Source organism: Furipterus horrens, unplaced genomic scaffold, assembly GCF_987537825.1.
Source record: "Furipterus horrens unplaced genomic scaffold, mFurHor1.1.pri manual_scaffold_9, whole genome shotgun sequence".
Classification (NCBI taxonomy): Eukaryota; Metazoa; Chordata; class Mammalia; order Chiroptera; family Furipteridae; genus Furipterus; species Furipterus horrens.
The window spans coordinates 97,820,747-97,839,563 of NW_028327179.1; positions in this window are offsets into that span (position 1 = coordinate 97,820,747).

The following is an 18,817-nucleotide window of genomic DNA, read 5'->3' on the forward strand; positions in this document are numbered from 1 at the left end:
TATATATATGGTTGGGTCCAAACTTTATAATAATACAGATTCTGTACAAGCAAATTTATATATTTTGTCTTGCATCTTTCTTGGATTAACAACTATTATTTTTAAAAAAGAGACGAAAGATATTATGTTGTGGTCACATAGCAGATATTTTTAAGAAATCAATCAGCCTAGCTCAGAGTCTGATTAATTTTAGTAGATCATACTTTGGCCACCAAATGCAGTTGTAATTCCACTTCTTGATCTTAGAGCCCCGTTTAATATTATCAATCTTTATATGAGGTGTGTCCAGAGGTATCCAGCCATGTAATACAAAAAAATAGGCATTTATTGAAGAAGATACAAGATACAAAAACCATTGTACATAGGACAATGATGCCTTAGTCCCCTGCAAAGCACACACAGTGGGACCTTACACTGTTCTCCCAATAGCCATCAGCTGCCCCCATTGTATTTCTTTTTGAATCTCATCAACGGTCTGAAATTTATTCCATTTCAAAGGTGATTTTAGTTTTGGGAAAATCCAGAAGTCACAGAGCACCATATCTGGGCTGTAAGGGTGCTGAGTCACCTGCGTGATTTGAGGTTTTACCAAAATCTCTGCACAAGACATGGTGCATGAGCAGGCGCATTGCTGTGATGAGGCTGCCATGCACCAGTTGCCCACGGCTGAGGCCTTCTGAATCATCAAAATATTTCCGTGGGGGAATGTTCAAGCTGAACACAAAATTTGATGCAGATTCAATCTAGTCAATCAGTCATTTTGAAAGCGATGGCCACACAGTACACACGCTCACTCATCAGTGTCTACTGCCCTCACTGACTAGTACAGTGAAGTCGTCATTGTTCATGTATGTGCATTCCAGTCTACTCTCCTTGGCTGCCAGGTTACATCAATGTCACACAAACCATGCTCGTAATATTAACAATGGCTGGACTTTTTCCAGACAGATGTTGTATATCATCCTCTTTGTACCCTTTAATTTTAAATGAGAAAAAATGAGTTCTCATGGCATTAGCAGTAGGGCTATAGGTAAGTGAAACCAACATTATCTGTGCAATATTTGCGTGTTGATAGAACATAGGGAAGAATATATTCAAATAAAGAGAGATGGATATATATTTTGCATGTCTTTTCAACGCTGAAATTTAAAGACATTTTGAGCATAAATGCACTCAGGCCATCTCCCAGAGTGGTAGTGGACAAAAAGAGACCTTGAGCTGAAGCAACACATGCCTATGCCCCTTGAAATCAATTCTCCTTATACAAGTTTAAAGTCAGGGTTCAGAAAAAGCACATCAGATCATATTACTCAGATCCCTACGGGAAAATGATGTTGACTCCTTGACAAGCACCATGTCCTGAAGGCTCATCATAGCACATATTCGTCACCTCCAGTCTAATCCTGCTCCTTGCCCTTACACTATTCTACAGTTGCATTGAATTCCTATCAGTGTTGCAGAATGAAATGTTCTATTGTGACAGCAGACATATTATTTGCCTAGAATAGCCTTACTTGTCTCTGGTGTTATTCCTTAGATTTCTGCCTAGACATCAATATGGGATTTGTTCCACTGGAATGTCACAAAGCCCTCTTATAATTCAGTGAGGGGAAAGCTCACCACAGCTGGGTGCTATTCTAAGAAAAGTGGCCACATTGACTTAGAAGGCAGTTAATTCCCACGGTGCCTATAGACAACTCTAGGAATAGAAAGAGGTCCAAGGGGAATGTCTTATTAGGTGATTTCTAGAAAGAATGAATAAGAAGGTTAAAGCTCCTTGTGTCATCTTATTGTGCTGTGTGGCTTTTCTTCCCTTTTTATATAAAGAGTTAAAAGTACACTTCCTCTCTTCTGTCTCTCCTAGTTCTTCACAAAACTAAATACTTACTTGGATGTTCCGGTTGAATTTTGCTCCAAACAGTGTTTCATCTTCTCAATGAATTCCTCTTGACTTTAATCTATTTTTATCATGATTTACCTATATTCAGTTAATGTTTCTACCAGCAACTAAAAATACTGAAGTCTGAGACATTTGATAGTTTTTCTGAAACATGAAATATTTATTTGAACTTTATTGTTTCCTTTTAATTTTTTATTATTCTGTTCTGGTCAGTCATTCAAAGGATAGCCAATGTCCCGAATTTCACAGGTTTGCCCCACCACTGCCTTGCTCTTCCAGCATTAACATCCCGGAAACTCATTTTTACATTACGGTTTCTTCTGCCTTGAAGAGAAAAGATCTCCAGATTGTATCCATAGGACAAATCCCAGCACTTAGTTTTAAGAGCCATCTCTCAAGTTGGATCTGACCTAGCTGACTGGGTGTGTCGACGAGACTATTTCAACCTGGTGGGTGGGTTTAACTTTCTGCTCAGTACAGAGGCTTGGGTTTGAATGGACTTCTTGATTTGGATAAAGATTGGAATGGAGTGTTGTTTGCAGACTTTGGGTAATAAATCAATGTTTTTGCATTAACACATTTCAGGATATTTGGGGGCTTCCGTGTAGGGATTATTCTAGTTTCAAAGCAAATTTGTCTCATTTTGTTTATTTTGCCTCTGAGATATTTGCTTTTTCAAAGAGGGTACAACCCAATTTATTAAGCTGCTTTTCCAAATAAATGATATGTATGTATATAGATACCTACTTATATCTTGATTTTTTTTTCACCACCTACATCTTCATATATTGACATATGAACATAAGGAGGTGGGGATGCTGTATTTTTCCACATGATTTGGACTTTAGCACTCCAGGAAGATGACATTCCTCACTCTCTCCTGTGTCCTCAACAATGCTCTGGTGTGGCTAAATCATTCACTGTTGATTTTATATAAACTGTAAATCATGAATCCATATGAAAATAGTTTTTCTTAAAATATTTTATTTATTTTTAGAGTGAGGGGAAGGGAGGGAGGAGGAGAGGAGAGAAATATCAGTGTGTGGTTGTCTCTCACATGCCTCCAACTGGGGACCTGGCCCACAACCCAGGTATGTGCCCTGACTGGGAATTGAACCAGTGACCCTTTGGTTTGGTTCACAGGCTGGCATTCAGGCCACTGAGCCACACCAGCTGGGGCTGAAAATAGTTTTTATCAGCCTTAGTTTGAGTAATGAAAATGACACATCTTTTTAAAACTAAGAGCATCTAAACTATTTTTGTGTTAATTACATTTTAATAAGACTACTGGTGTATTATTAATGAAGCAAAAGAAAAATAAAACCAGACCAGGATGTATGTGGATTGAGGAAAGAAAGATGTTGACATTTCTATGTGGTAGTAGATTATTAATCATATGAAGCTTCTTATCTCTACTTATTGTAAACAGAGAGCTGCCATAATGCAGGCTAGAGTAAGTCACTTCCATTCTCTGGGGTTCAGTTCCCTAATCTGTAAAATTAATGGAAGTGCAAATATATGGGTATCTTTCTAGCCCTAACATGCTATGCTTCTGTCACTGACCTGAAATAGACACACATACATGTTTGAATGTATGCATATGCACTTATCAATCTGTACATATGCAGTTTATTTTTCTGCACACTAAGCGTGAAAAAAGCATGTGTTTGAAACATTGGCAACTTTTGGATAATCCAACTTACATGATGTGACCCCACCAAATATAGCTTCTAGCTGTTCTTAGCTTGCTGCGTTCTGCTTTCCATCAGCTCATCTGGCCCTGCCGTGGTGAAGAAAAGACTTCTTGGCAAAGAAGGGTGTTTGCTTTTAAGGGGGAGAAGGGGGTTTAAATTGGTGGAACAAAGGGGGGAAAACAATCTAAACCTAGAAGAAGAAAGTTCAGCATTAAAATTTATTACAGCCCTTCTGAGGAGAAGAGGAAAACGGTTTAAGTGAATGAAGGCTTTCTCATTGGGGATACGGAGAAATAAATTTAGACTGAAGAACTCATAAAAAGACCAAGCTATGTTCAATAGTTTGCAGGAAGAAAGGCCAGCCATCGGATCGTTTTGGACAAAATGATATAATAATTCAACTGAAGTTTGGGAATGATTATCCTGGCAGTAAATGGTATGCAGTCCAAATTTGGCAGAATAAAATCGATAGACAGTATATCAATGGGAAGCTGTTGTAGTACTGAGAATAGGAAGTGACAAGAACCTATATCACAACGGTGACAAGAAAAATGGCAAGGAATGAGTAGAGCTAAGATAAATGGCAAATGAGCAACGGATGGTATTCGATCCGACTTGGACTCCTCCCCATATCCAAAAACATCATATATATTTCAGGGAGTCTGAGCTAAGGTTGTCGACAGAATGACAATAGACTTGGAGAGCGGAAGTTTCAGGGAAGATGAAGAACTGTGTTTTCCAGTAGTTTGTGTTTTAAGGGTTGGGAAACTTAAAGTATCCCAAAGGCATTCTAAATTGAGAGGCAGCCCAACTGACATCTTTATGAAGGTAGTCGTTGAAACCCAAAAGCTGTAGACCAGTGCTCACTGAAAGGTGTTTCCCATGAACGTTCCTCTTCTTTAATATACAAATCTGGGCATTGTTACTGGTTTCAGATAAAGTAAAAATAACGCTCACACCTCTATTCTTCTTCTTTGCTGTTAAGTGTGTTTTCTTCTTTAATTGTAAGTGTGGCTTTAGAATAGATTTTCAGTGTCTACTGCCAAGTGATCACAATATTCACCAAAGGCATCTTCCAATATTTCATATTCATTAGCAATTCCATTTTATATCTAAAGTTTCAGAAAAAGAAAAGTTATATACTTGTTCGTTTGAGCTTAATATTTTTGAAAATACTATAAAATGCATAGCAACTGTGGAAAATAACAGCAGCCTAACTACTTGTATTTCTTTTCTCAAAAATAAACAAAGATTTGATTTCCCGTCTTTTTGATTCTCCCCCCTCCCCCGTGTGTGTGTGTGTGTGTGTGTGTGTGTGTGTGTGTGGCTGTAATTGTTATCATTACTTTTAATTTTAGGAGAGGGAAAGATTTTTTCTAGGAATGGCTATGAGATTAGAGTTGTAGTACAGGCGTGTTTATTTGTTTTCAGGTCTTCGGAAGCACACATAAAAAATCCAGACAGACTCAAGGTAACCTTTTTTGGAACAATTGGATTAAGAGTAAGTTGATTTGGGTCTCCTGATAGATCAGTAAGACTAACCATGAAACACAGAGTAGCTTTTGAGACATTTCGGTATCTTACAATGGAGTTTAAAGCAGAAAAGCGGAATGTGTCGTATTAAGTGCAACCTCAGGTGCAATCCCATGGTTCCGTTGTGTGGGTAAGCACCGCAGAGGCAGGCCAGCGCAGAACAGGTGCACAGCAGGTAGATAGCGGCATGGACTCTGGTCCCACGGACTCATCTGCTTGCAGTAGTTTTCCATCAGTCCTAAGAAAATGTGACGATCAAAGCTAAGTATGGGCACCATTTCAGAAAGCTTCCCTACTTAATTTTTTTTTTTTAATGTAAGATTTGGTATATTATTACCTTGCATGAACTACGTATTTTCCCCCAAATCCTTGAGTAAAGAGTGTTTTTATTTCCTGGGGAACAGAAGCTGTTTGCTCTCGCTCTAGCAAAGGAAAGCATTTTCAATTAGTCATTGCAAGGGTGTCTCTTATAAGTCAATCAGCAACAGTTCAGATTATTAGAAGATCTGGGTTTTAGTTTAACTGGTGGTTTGAAATTGGAAAGTAAATGTATCAGAACCACTATTTGGAAGTGATGCTTGTTTACATGGCTGTTAAAGGAAAGCAAATACACACATATACGTTTGTAATGAGTATGAAAATTCTATCTGCATTGTGACTACGTTACTAGGAGAAATATAATTTTATTACTTGCCTGTTCTGTATATTTTACGTTGGTGCTGAAATGTTAAGCTTGCTCCATGAGTTTTGAGGTCTCTGGCATAGAAATTTACTATAAAAAAGGAAACTGTGCTATTACATTTTTTTTTTTTTACATTAGATGTGGAATTTTCCTGTATTCATCTTAATCACTTCTTATTTAACTATTACCTAGTAATTACACTTAAGCTCCCTGTGCTCAGTGGTTCTAGTAATAATCATTCTTCTCCTTCAGTGTTCTCCCCACCCCCACACAAACACTATCTTCTGAAATGTATATTAAAATAGATATGGACTCAGATTAATATGTTAGAGACCATGTGATTACCCTAGAGAGCTTAAATTTTTGAGCCTTATCTTGTAAAGTAGATGCAATAATACCTAAATTAGATGGTCAAGGGCAGGATGAAACAAGGAGCAGAGTGAGTCCTGAGTGATTGGCATGTCTTCCCATCCCCCACAAACACACGCGCCCTTCATCCAAAACAAACACTGAAGGCCAGTGCCCCAGAGAGAGTAGCGGGTGGGCACAGTTAACTTCTGCTCTCTGCAGCACTCCCCAGAGAATGTTTCTTGGGGGGGTGACATAGGGAAATCTCACAGGTGAGAAACTGGGTTCAGGCAGTTTTATGGCAGAATGTAGAGATTTAGTCCACGTCTGGAGGTGACTTTCCTCATGCATGTCTCATCAGCAAAGTCCCCTAAAAACCATTCAAGCCTGGAAGGAGGGGAAAGGAGAATCCAAAGAAAGAGCAGGAGGATCAAAGGGGCCAAGAAGATCAGAGGGGTGAGAGAATCGAAGAGCAGGCAGGTAAAAAGGAAAAGTGAGACCCGGAGTAAGCACCCTGGGCGGGCGGTCAGTACTTAACAGTCCTCGCTGAGTTCCGAGATAGTGTAACATTGCGGGTTCCTGGATATAATTATCGTGTGAGCTGGGCCTCTTGGATCTGGCCTCCTTTCAGTAACGGGCCTCGTCATGGCAACTAGGTATTAGCCCCACATTAATTTGATGTTGTGTTTTTTTTTTTTTTTTAACTTTCCACACCCATGACTCATCTAAGTGCCATATCTAATATCCACATGTGATGTCACGCTTAGCTTCTTCTCCTTCTAATACAGGAATCCAAATGGCCAGCCCCTCCCCTCATCCTGTAACACGTGTGTACACACACACACACACACACACACACACAATTGTTTGCTACTCCTTGAGAAGGACTTCAGCCCTTTCTGTTCATAGTTAACCCCCAGCACTGAGAATAATGTTACATCTGGGCAAGGTGTACCTGGCCAATATTTAAGCAACACTCATGAATAAATAACGGAGAGTTATACTTGTCAATCTGGGGACATTTGGGGGGGTTGAATAATTGGGAGGAGGATATATCAATTAATGTTTATTTTTTTATTTAAAGCACTTTTGTATTAATATAGTGATATGATAGGGTATTAAAGATGGGGATTTCCCCTAGGTAATTGCTACAACAGGAAGGACAGTTCTTTGAAAATACATATTTTCTTTCTTGTTATTGGCTCAAAAACAATACCTTATTTTGTTTATTTATTATTCCAGCAAGAAGGAAAAATGAGAAGGGCTTTTATACACTAAGGGAGTTTATTTCTGAGTAGCAAACGCTAGGATCTGGGTGGGGGGGAGTGCCTCTGTGAGACTCAGACCCCTGCCCACTCCTGCTCCCAGGACAGCTGCTCAGTCTACTCACCTTTGTTTTTGAGTGGAGGCTGCGGGATGCTACTCACTGTTGTTTTTAGAACAACACCTTCTCTCGGAGAGATGTCACATTGCTGTTAGTGTGGCGGCAGACGCCCTGCAAAGATGAGTTGTCTATCTGTTGTTTTGTTCAATAAACACATCCCTGAAATTCATCAGGAATAAAGGTTTGATACAGGCAGATCTATTTGTATCCTGTCAATTCTTTTTCTAAAGATCCATTCTACTATAAAGAGTCGTTCCCTGGAAGTGTTTAATTTAGATGTGTTTCATGTTAGCTCCGTCACCTAAATTTATAACACTTTTCTAAATTTAAAAGTGTTTTGTTTTGAAAATCAAGCATGGGACATAAAATTATTCTTATGCCGAAGAGCAGAAAGAGCAAAGTCCCCTCCCCTCCTCAGTGCTTCTCAGTGTTTAAGCCTAAAATCAACAATTAATTGATAAGCAGTTAAGTTGATCAACTTTATAAATAACTTTCTAAACTTTATAAGCATAGAGTGAACAATTAACTTTACACACTCAAAAAGAAAACTGTTTAAATTAAGCCTTTTTAGACAAATGCATTTCAGTGGGTGGAAATAACCCCCCCAAATTTTAGGAAATACAGTTGTGTTCACGTAAGCCTCATTCTCTGAGATTCAGGTGACAAGAATCCACTCACAGCAAAACATGTATGCAATCAAATCCTGCTGTTGAAACTGTAATTATTAAAATAATTGACACCATGGATAAATGTAATATAGTTGGGAACTATTAAATGCAGAGAGATCAATTTGTAAAAAATGTAGATAGAAGAATAGGAATAAGTTTGACAAGCAAAAGTAAGCAATAAGAATTCGTTAGCAACAGAGAAAATGATTTGACTTAAGGTAAGCAACCTCATATTTGTAAAGATAAGTATGATTTAAATAGGTTGTGGTAACTTACAAAAACATGTATATATACATGTAACATATTCATGTGTGTATATATAAGTATATATGTATATACTTATATTAATACACATATGCATATAATATGTGACTTCTGACTCTGGGCCTGTGAAGCACTCAGTGTTCCAGAGTGACTTGTTTGCAAGGACACTGTCCCTGTGTAGATATTCTGTGTCTCTGATGGCAGAATGCAAACTGCTCCTCGCAATTAGAAAATCACTAGTGCTTTCAGAATTTTTGTGACTGTGAAGTTCTCAAAAACCAAGTCTACTGACAAAATGAATTTTTGAATTCTCACAGTTAAAGACCAGATCTCAGAAATCTAGTGACTCCACCGAGAGCCACCTAGAGTGGCCTCACCAGGAACTGTCAGTCAGTCATAGACACTTCGCCTGAAAGCTTTGTGAACTTTTTCGAACAGACAAAAGACATCAGTTGATATTCCGGCAATATAAACAGGGTTTCTGTAGATTGATTTATGACAGTTATAGCCCTGGCTTTCCTTCTTTAGTTCTTGCTAACCAGTCCTAGTTGAACTTTCTTTTTTTTTTAAAATACATTTTGACATTTGGACAAATGTTGGGTCTAGACCGTATTTTTGAAGACAATACAGCACAGTGGCTCTAAAATCAGAGGATCTGGAGTTTAATGCATCACCAGCCATGTATGTGACCTTTGGCAAGTTAATCACTGTCTGCTATCTTCAGTTTACTCAACTGTGAAATGAAGATAATAAAACTATCTACTGCATAGTGGCGTTTTGTTTGAGAATTGAGTAGGATTATACTGTCAAGCATTTAGCACAATTTTTAGGATATAGTAATTACTCAGTAAATGTATTTCTCCTCCTCCTCCTCATCATCGTAATTATTATGGCTGTTATTTTCCACCATTACTCAAATTCTACTTGGGAATTTATGTACTGTAGAAAAAGGTTTGCCATGAGTTTTACTGTTGCTTGGAGTAGCCTAGTTACAGAATAAATGACTCTTAGTTCTTTGTGCTAATATTATATTATATGTTAAGTGTAGCCAAGATCCAATGGGCCACATTGTCAGCAAAAGTAGAAGTGGTGGTAGGGCAGCTTGTAGAGTAGGGTCAGTCCACTTATTTACTTGACCTTTACTTTGAATGTGGGGGGGTGGGGTAGACAGTCCCTAAGAAACCTGTCTGAAGCAAGTACATATCATCTCTGGTGGAAGGCAACTTCAATCTCAATGTCAGAGAATGTCTAGATATAAATCTCCATTTATTATAACAATTAATAATAAAAGGATAATAACCTAAAGATATATGAGAGCAAAAAGAATAGATAATGTTAATCAGTGCAACAATCCCAGGTTGCAATCAAGATTTCTAGTAGGTGCTAAATAGAAATTGACAAGCTGATTCTAAGACTAAGAATGAAAAAAGTATGTGACAAAAAAGGCGGTGGGAATAACGGGATAGTAAAGTGTTTATAATGAAAATGTAAATTTTGGATAGGTGTATAAATTCATATATATACAATTGGATATATATAATTTTGTGGTACGTGTATGCATGCATGTACACATAAATACCCACATTTGTGTTGATTTAACCAACAAATGTTTTCTTAACATCAGCTATATGAGATCTTAATTGAAGAAATTCATATGCTAGGATATAATATACATCCGTGGTTAGAGAATGATCATCTTTCAGTCGCAAATATATTTAGTAGAGTTAAATATCTAAACTATGAAAGAGTTTTTATTGTTTTTAATACAATAAATTTCATTTGCCAGTTCATTTTAAAACAGTAGATTTGAGCACGGAGTGGTGAATAATCTGCACTCCTGCATACTGACATGTGTGTCTCTACACTGTTTCACAGATGACTGAATGAGGTCAGAAATATGGCCACAGGAAGAACTGAAGAGCTCATTTCTAACCCAGGTCTTATTTTTAAAGCCTGTGTGTTTTTTTTTGTTCCCTAACAATTTGGAACTTTTGAAAACTGTGACCACAGTATGAACTTTCTTTTTTACTTAGTTTCTGTGATGTGACCACGAATGCATGTTAACCTTTTTTTATAAACCAATTTCTGTTGCCTGGGTGGACCCCAAGGAATAGGACCCGTAACAGGTGTGTGCCTTGTGCCCAGCGGAGTCCACCTCCAGCACTTGTTTAGTGGCTTTGGTTGGCACGCAGGTGGGCAGCGTTGCCAGGCCAAGGATGGAAACAGATGAAATGCTGCCATGATAGCACAGAGGTGGTATTTCACTGTGTAAGAAAGCCGCAAAGAGTAAATCCCCTCTGATCGCATTCAGATGGAACTATCTTTTTATAGTTCAGCCTACGGAACCTTGGGGCCTAAAAACTTTATTGATTATTAGAAAAGATCCTACTGGCGAATCCTGAATTATCTCTGAAACAGTAACTACTTTAAATGAAGTAGCATTTAGGATCGACATCCTTGGTGTGTATGAATTTTTGGAACCAAACTTGTTTTGATGTGTAGAAGGCAGATGTTATGATAAAAGCTACAGTGCTCTTATTTCTACAACCCATGGCTAGCGATGAAGCATAGTGCATGTCATCTCGATCCATGGTTAACGACTCTTCAATCTGTAAGGCAGAGCCTTGTATTCCTCCCCAGCCCCCCACCCCAACCCCGCCAAGGCTTTCATTTATTATTTTTAAGGTGCGGTTGTTCAGCATCCAGTCATTTCTTATTTCCTTTATTCTTGGTCCAAAAGCCATAAAGTAATTTAGAAATTGATCCTGCAGACATGGCAAAAGAGAAAAAAAGGTCTTATTAATAGCATTATAATATTGTGTGTGTGTGTGTGTGTGTGAGAGAGAGAGAGAGAGAGAGAGAGAGAATATGAGTTTCTGGGTTTTTTCCTGATTTGGCCAGGTGACTTGACAAATGATAGTCATCCTTTTCTTTTGTTGACTTTAGACATTTATGGCCTTTTAAAGACATAGCAGAACGGGAAAATAACTCAATGTATAAAAAACTAACAGAGCAAAGGAAACAACCTTCATCATCAGCATCGCTAAGCGTCCTTATTCACCCCTTGCCTCCTGGAGATGCCATGGCACACAGTAAACCAGGAGGGAGGACGGGAAATGGATTGAAATATGTATTAATCCCGCGTGGTGGGTCCTGCCCGTCCTGTGTTCCATCCCACTGAATGTTCACAGTAAGTCTCAAAGATTCAGATAATTATGCCAGCTTAGAAATAAGGAAAGTAGAATGAGAGGTGTAGACCCTTCTCCCACTGTCCAATTCACTAGTAAGTGGCAGAGTTGGGATTTTTGTCTCTGTTGATCTGATGCTCAATCACATGCCCTTCCCTTCACGTTTCCTGGTACGAGAGAGTGCTTATTCTTTTGTGAGATGCCAATCCCCCGATAATTCCTGTGAGTAGAGCAGGAAGCTTATATTCCTTAAAATAATTAATACAGAATATATACATGTCCAATCAGACGAGTGTTCATCTTTATGAAAAATGTGCCTTCCCAAGGCAAGATTGTGTTCTTTTCTTTTTATCAGTTAGTACTCAGGTCAGTACAGGTTAGAAAAAAAAGCCACAGCACAGCAGCTGTCACCAAGGTAAAACGCCGCCCCTTTCTGTCCTGCAGGAAGCTGAGATGTTCTTTGCAGGGTTGGGTTAGCACCACAAAGGGTGCCTGGGCCACAGCCCCCTTCCCTCCCTTCCTGTGGGTCCCGCAGTCTAGAGGAACGGGGTGTGTTTGGGGGTGGGTCGCCTCTGGCTGCCGCTGTGTCCACTGGGAGCAACCCTAGGTGGGCCTGGGAGGGTCCCCAGCAGACCACTGGCTTGTCACCGAGATCGCGGACACCCTAGAACATCAGGGTGCAGGTGGAATCCTCTTTTGGGGGGTTTACAGTGGTGAATGTGACAAGGCTTGGCACACATTTCATTGCCAGGACAGCCTTGAGAGCCGGAGGCATGGCTCTTTCGGGAGAGCCCGGAGAGGCGCGCGGCAGGTGGGACTGCGCCCCAAGCCTCGGAGAACGTGAAGGCTCCCGTCCTCGTTTTTCACATCTGTCCTTGGCACCCCAGGCATCGCTCTTCTGGGCAGTCCCCTCACCAGGCGCCGAGTGTTTTCTCCAATGAAACGCTGCGTCTTCACTGGCTTCCCAAGTCGCCCGCACGCTGCAGCTTGAATTTAACACAATTTTATTGCAGATAAAAGTGGAGAAGTGATCAGATGCCTCTATTATGTATACATTGCCAAAAGGATATTTTTAAACTCAGAATATTTTCTTTAGAGATTGAGATTTTCTAGTACCTACGTCCTCTTTGATTAAATATCAAAACAGGATCTCATTGAAATGTCATTCATTAATTTCTTTCATATTAGAAGATAACAAAAGCAGATGATGATGGACTAAAATATAGATTCTGAACTGTTTCAATGCCAACCAATGATTGTTATTATTTATTTATTTATTTATTTTGGGGAATATTTTACCACTGCTTATTTTATTCTGACAGGCATACCTGGATTTATTAATGAGTATGGGGTAGTTGATAGGGACATGTAAAGGATCTCTGAAAGGATTTAGTGAACAAAAATATTTTCTAAGAAATGAAATCATTGCAGATATGTCTCCTTCACAAATTCCTATTTTAAATGGAAAAGTTCAGTGAACTCCCAAAACAGGGATGCCGGTCTCTTAAGAGAGTGATTTACAACTTAATGCTAAAATCTTTAATTTCTTTAACAAATTCTTAGGATGCATAACATTGGAGAAGGAAACATGCAGAGAGGAGGATTAACTTGGTGAGAATTTTTCCAGCAGCAAACTGAGACGGGATGAGCTGGTTGACATTGGGACTGTTCTAGAAAATTCCAAAGACTTTGTCCCCCGGAAAGTCTGGACACTGTCTGGGAGGCCAGGCTTAGGCAATGAGCAGGAGTAGAGACTAAAGAAGGGACCGAGGCAGGAGCATGAGGTCAGTGCGCACCTGGTACTTGATGAAGGTGATGAGGCAGAGATAAGGGGACCATGTAAGAGGCCCGAGCAACCACCTGAATTCAGTCTTTCCTAGAACTGGACCTGCTGTCAAAGGTGGAGGTCTAGGTGGGGGTGGGGGGGCTGCGGAGAGGGACGGGAGAAGTAGACACGCGACAGTGACCGAAGCAAATCTGAAGCGACGTGAAAGGTTCATGGCACCGCCAAGTTCACGGTGGGAGAGTGTCCAACAAGTTTGAGAAGAGTGAAAAAAACGGGTGGCTGAAAGCCGATCGTCCTCATTCCTCTAAACCGAGCCCCCCCCCCCATTTCCCCCCGTCCAGATGGCGTGTTGTTCTTACAGATTTCTTTGCTTTGAAAATTTGGAACACACTTCACTTTCTTCCCCTCAAATTGCCTCTCCGCACCTAGTCAGACTTGGAGTCGTCCTTTTCTTTAGGCCAAGTCTTCCCCACGTGCAGAATTTCCGATCTCACAGTCCCTGGCAAGAATTTGCAGCCAAGTATTCTCCTCCCTCCCTCTCTTCCTTCCAGTCAAATGCAGGTACTGCTTACTGAAAAGTTACGAAATCGTATCATTACATGAGACTTATTTAGATTGGGCATAAGTCGCCTTTATTGAAAAGAAGAGAGTTATGTTACATCAGGACTGCTGCGGTGTCCGAGAGGTGTAGTCACTTGAAAGCCAAACCCTGTCTTTGATCAAGACTACACGCGCATGGAAACTTCCTGCCTGGTCCTCCTGCCTTCATGTCCTGTAATTCGTTATATACACTGCTGTGTGATGAAAACTCCCTAAAAAGAGGGCTTTCTTAACACGTTTTAGTAACAGAAAAAAACGTCTTTCCTAGTTTTCACTACTAGAGGCATGGCCAGCTCAGCAATGTCACTTTGAGCAGCTGCACATGCGAGGAAGAGCAGACAGAAGCCACGCCTCTACGAAATTTTTTAACTTATCATCCATCTTGCAGTAGCTTTGGGGCCCTTTCCCCGGATCTGCATTTTTAAGTACTTCTGCCCAACCAAAGTTCACCACTCGAGTGATTCTTTGCTCAAAACACATTAGCATCTCATGGTTGCTTCAGGATCTTTCTCGTGATAATATTAAAATAGCGTGTCAGAAAGAAGAGATCGGAACAGAAAGAGATCAGAACAGAAATATACAGAAAGACTTTAAAAAGGGAAATGATTCCATTTTTAACTTGTCTCATGAAAGCTGAACTTTTTTCTTATTGCTTTTGTAGTTATTATAATAATGTGTACACTTGATATTAAAACAATGTAGGATAAAAATATATTTCATTCTACCCTTGTTTGAGAACTCGGTGTAACACCTGCCAGGTTTCAATAATTTTTTTTTTTCCATTTAACTCATATTTATTGAACATCTCCTCTAGGCCAGGCCCTGAGCTCTCCTCTAGGGCAAAACATGCAGCTGTGAATAAAACATGGCCATCCTCTTGAAGCTTATATTCTAAAGAGGGAAAGAGGTAATAAGAAAGATCGATAAGAAAGACACATGGTGTGACAGGTAGCAGTAGGTGCTAACGGGGCAGCCATATCACAGAAAAAGGATATGAAGTGTGCAGGTTGGAGGTTAGATAGCATGGCCGGGGTCCGTCTTATTGGGATGGTCACTTCGGAGTAAAGACCAATACATGTCGGTTGAATGAAGCAGGTATAAAAAGAAAACAGGCATTGACGTGCAGAATTCAGTTTAAACTTACATTTATGGAATCCCTGCTATAAGTTAGGTGCTCTCCTAGCCAATAGGAAAATGTGAAGATGAAATGCTGCCATTAAATGTCAAACAATTTAATACTTTCCATAAAGAGTTGGTCACTTTAGGTGAGCACTGATGTGTCTCTTTAGAACTCTCTTGAAATTGCTGAACTCATTCTGGGAGTTTATTGGATCTCTGAATCTGCTTCAAAATAAGGGGCTTCGGGTAAGATTTCGTATCTGCCTTGGGGATGTATCATCTACCAGTGGTGAAGCAGAGAAATGTCTCTCATTATGCAGTAGTGGCTTCGCTACCTAAAATTTAAGCCAACTACATAATTTTCCCCAATGGAAAAATATGGTACGTCTGTTTGTAGACAATTTGTGCAAATGTGGTTTTCATTTCTCTCTTATTTAAAATTTTATTCTGTCTAGGGTATGTATAATATAAGTAAAAACGTGGATTTCTACAAAGCAAGAAAAACTTGAATAGAGGAAATGATGAGGACTTCACAGGGAAATAAATTCTTAATGTACAACTAAAATGATTATATATCCACGAAGGCTTATGAGTGCCATTTCATTCGTAAGAGTACATAGAATTTTGTCACAGAGTGGAATCATGGGACAGGTCTTTTTAGACCACACCTCTGTGAGCTTTGATGGATTGGGTTCTGCTCATTTCTCTCACATAGCAACATAATGATGCTCACGGTACAGGTATCAATTTTTACTTCTTTTTAAGGAAAAAAAAAATCCCAAAGCAAGAAGAAATCAGAGTAAGCTGCTCTCTTTGTTAAAAAACGTATTTCATTTTCCCTGGAGGGGGCCTTCTCAGCTCAGATTAGCATATTTTAAAATTCATATCTGAGCTTCAGTGTTCATAGTTTTAACACCCTGAGGGATATGTAATAGTGACAGGTCCGGGGATTGCGCGTGAAAGGCTCATTCACACCAGTCACTCAGGAGAAGCCGGGTGCCCAGAGAGGGCATCCCTGTCCCTGGGGCTGCGCCCCTGCCTGGAAACCTGAAGCTGCTATGTGAATCTTCTATGGGCCCAGAAACTGAAATGCAACTAATGATCCTTACCTGTGGGTTCAAAGGAAGTCAAGACAGTATCAGCTTCTGTTCTGTGAGTTAGAAATCATGCAGGCAGACTCGGCCTACCCCCTAAAATGTCATTGCTCACACTTTTCAGAGCTGCCTTTTATTATGCACGTGCAGTGAAATAGTCTATACACATGCGTGACCAAGAGGGTACTGGCCTGAGTCTCTGAATCCATAATCCAGGGGCATGAGGATGCAAAATGGGCAGTGACCGTTAGGAAAGTAGGAAGAATGCAGAGTGTTTTCTTTTGCTTTTGACTCCCAGACGGGTCTCTGAAGGGTAAAACTGCGGTGGTTTTCCCTACCGAAGAGGCGTGGTATCTTAGAACCATGGTGACTGGAATGTGAGTAACCAGCATCAAAACCACCACAATGAAAAGTTATCTTGCTAGACTTCATTTTTGTCCAACACGGTGGCCTACTGTCCATTGGAAATGTTTGCTAAGACAAAAACATATAGAAAAGATAGAGAGGGGCCGGGGGAGGGGTGGGGATTAGGAGAGAGAAATTGAGAGAGAAATGAACAAGTGACCTCTATGATGTCCACAATGTAAAAACATAATTCCCTGCCAAACCAGCTCTCCCGTGGCAAAGGCTTTCTTCATCCCCCGTGCCTTGCTCATAAGAATGTTATTGGCAAACTTACTTACATTAGGCATCATGAATTATCCCATCCTTTAAAATTTTTTTTTGAAGTTTGATGATGGCTCTTTGCTCTTCCCTTTGTTTATTCTAAGCATAAATTTGTAAGCATTTTGACATCCTCCTCCTTTGGCAGAATTCTCTGTAAACAATTCTAGAACAGGTAAGCACATGCAAGATTCATGGCCTCATTTCTCTGCATGTAGGTGTGTGTATACCAGTTACCTCCCATTGTGTCTTCAGAGGGAAAGAACATTAACTAAAAACTAAATGCTTGCTGTTGGTGGTTGTAAAGGCTTGTGTTTGCCTCATCTTTTAGAGGTTTGATTTGAAGTGGTTAGTCTGTTAATATTTATTAGGCGTTTGTAAATAAAACAAAATGGTGGCCACACAGTGCAATATACAGATCGTGTATCATAGAAATGTGCATCTGAAACCTGTATAATCTTATTAACCAATGTCACCACCATAAATTTAATTTAAAAATAAAGAAAAAATGAGATTTGGGATATGATGAACTCTTGAGTAATCTAAGCATTTTTTTAAAAAAAAATTTTTTACTAAGTCTAAAATCCAGGCAGATATATTAAAATATTAACTCTTGTAAATAAAGGAGTAAAAGAAAGCACACATTTTCTAACTTACTTTTCCTTACCGTGAACCATGAGATCAATTTTGAATATTACACATTTTATTTTCACTCATATACTTCTGTTTGTACACATGTATCGAGTCAAAATTTATTTTAGCAACAGCAGTAAGGCTATATAAGTTTTGTTTAATGACGTGAAGTCTATTCCTGACAGATGGCCCATTTTCACTGTTCTTGGCTAGTATTGTTTCAAAAATTCTAGAAAATGGAGATTTTCTGTAGAGCAGAGGCTCCATAGTGGTTGATTTCTAAAATGAATACAATGTTATGGACGCATGTTTGTGTCCTGTTTTAAATCACTTTAAGGATTTTGAAAATAAAATTTGATAGTTTTTTTTTTTTAAGTTGTGTTTGTATTTCTGTCATTGGTGTTCAGGCAGTGTCATCTGGAATGATCTAGAAGGTAACTAAAAGGAGATAAGGTTAGATAAACAGCATGTTGAGGTTTCTGGAAGAGAGAAGGAAATGAAAAGCCCAAGTTTAAAAATCTTTACGGAGCAACAGTTATGAAAGGCAGTCGAGAGTGTCTTGGGAGGTTCCTCTTATCTGCCCATCTAACCATGCAAGCTGCCCATCCTCTCTGAGTGGGACTCTTGCTAAAAAGCAAACATTGATACGGTCGTTATTGAGGAGAGAGAAAGACTATATGTAAATATACAGTCTTTGGGAAAATCTGACTAGTTTTATTTACGAAATTCTCCATGCAGTTCAATATAGAACGGGACATTAAATTCTGTAATATTAGCCAAAAATGCTCTGTTTGCAGTAAAATGCTAGAAGATATGAATATGTTAAGCAATGACTATTTTTAAGACGTAACAATAAAATAGTTTTCCTGACAGCATAAAGAATGCCATCCTTCAAACTCTGTTACTTTGTTGTAAAGAAATTATTGTTTTCAATGAAATGCAGTAGTGTTGATACCCTGTCAAGAAAATAGGAAGAAACTTTCATATGAAATGCAATCGCCAATAGTCAGGAAGAAGATAAAGTGCTTTGTGATGTATGTATGACTGCTGAGTATCCGTTTCCGCTGCCCAGAAGGTATGTCATCTAACCACATGGGATTTCAAAGGATTTGTGTTTAATAGTTACACTGTAATACATTCATTTCACTTTGTATTTAAGCATATATCCCTAACAAGATGTCATGCTTTTAAGTACATTTACTGAATTGGCTATTTGATCAAATCTTTCAATTTTCCACAAAAATAATTGCATGAACTACTT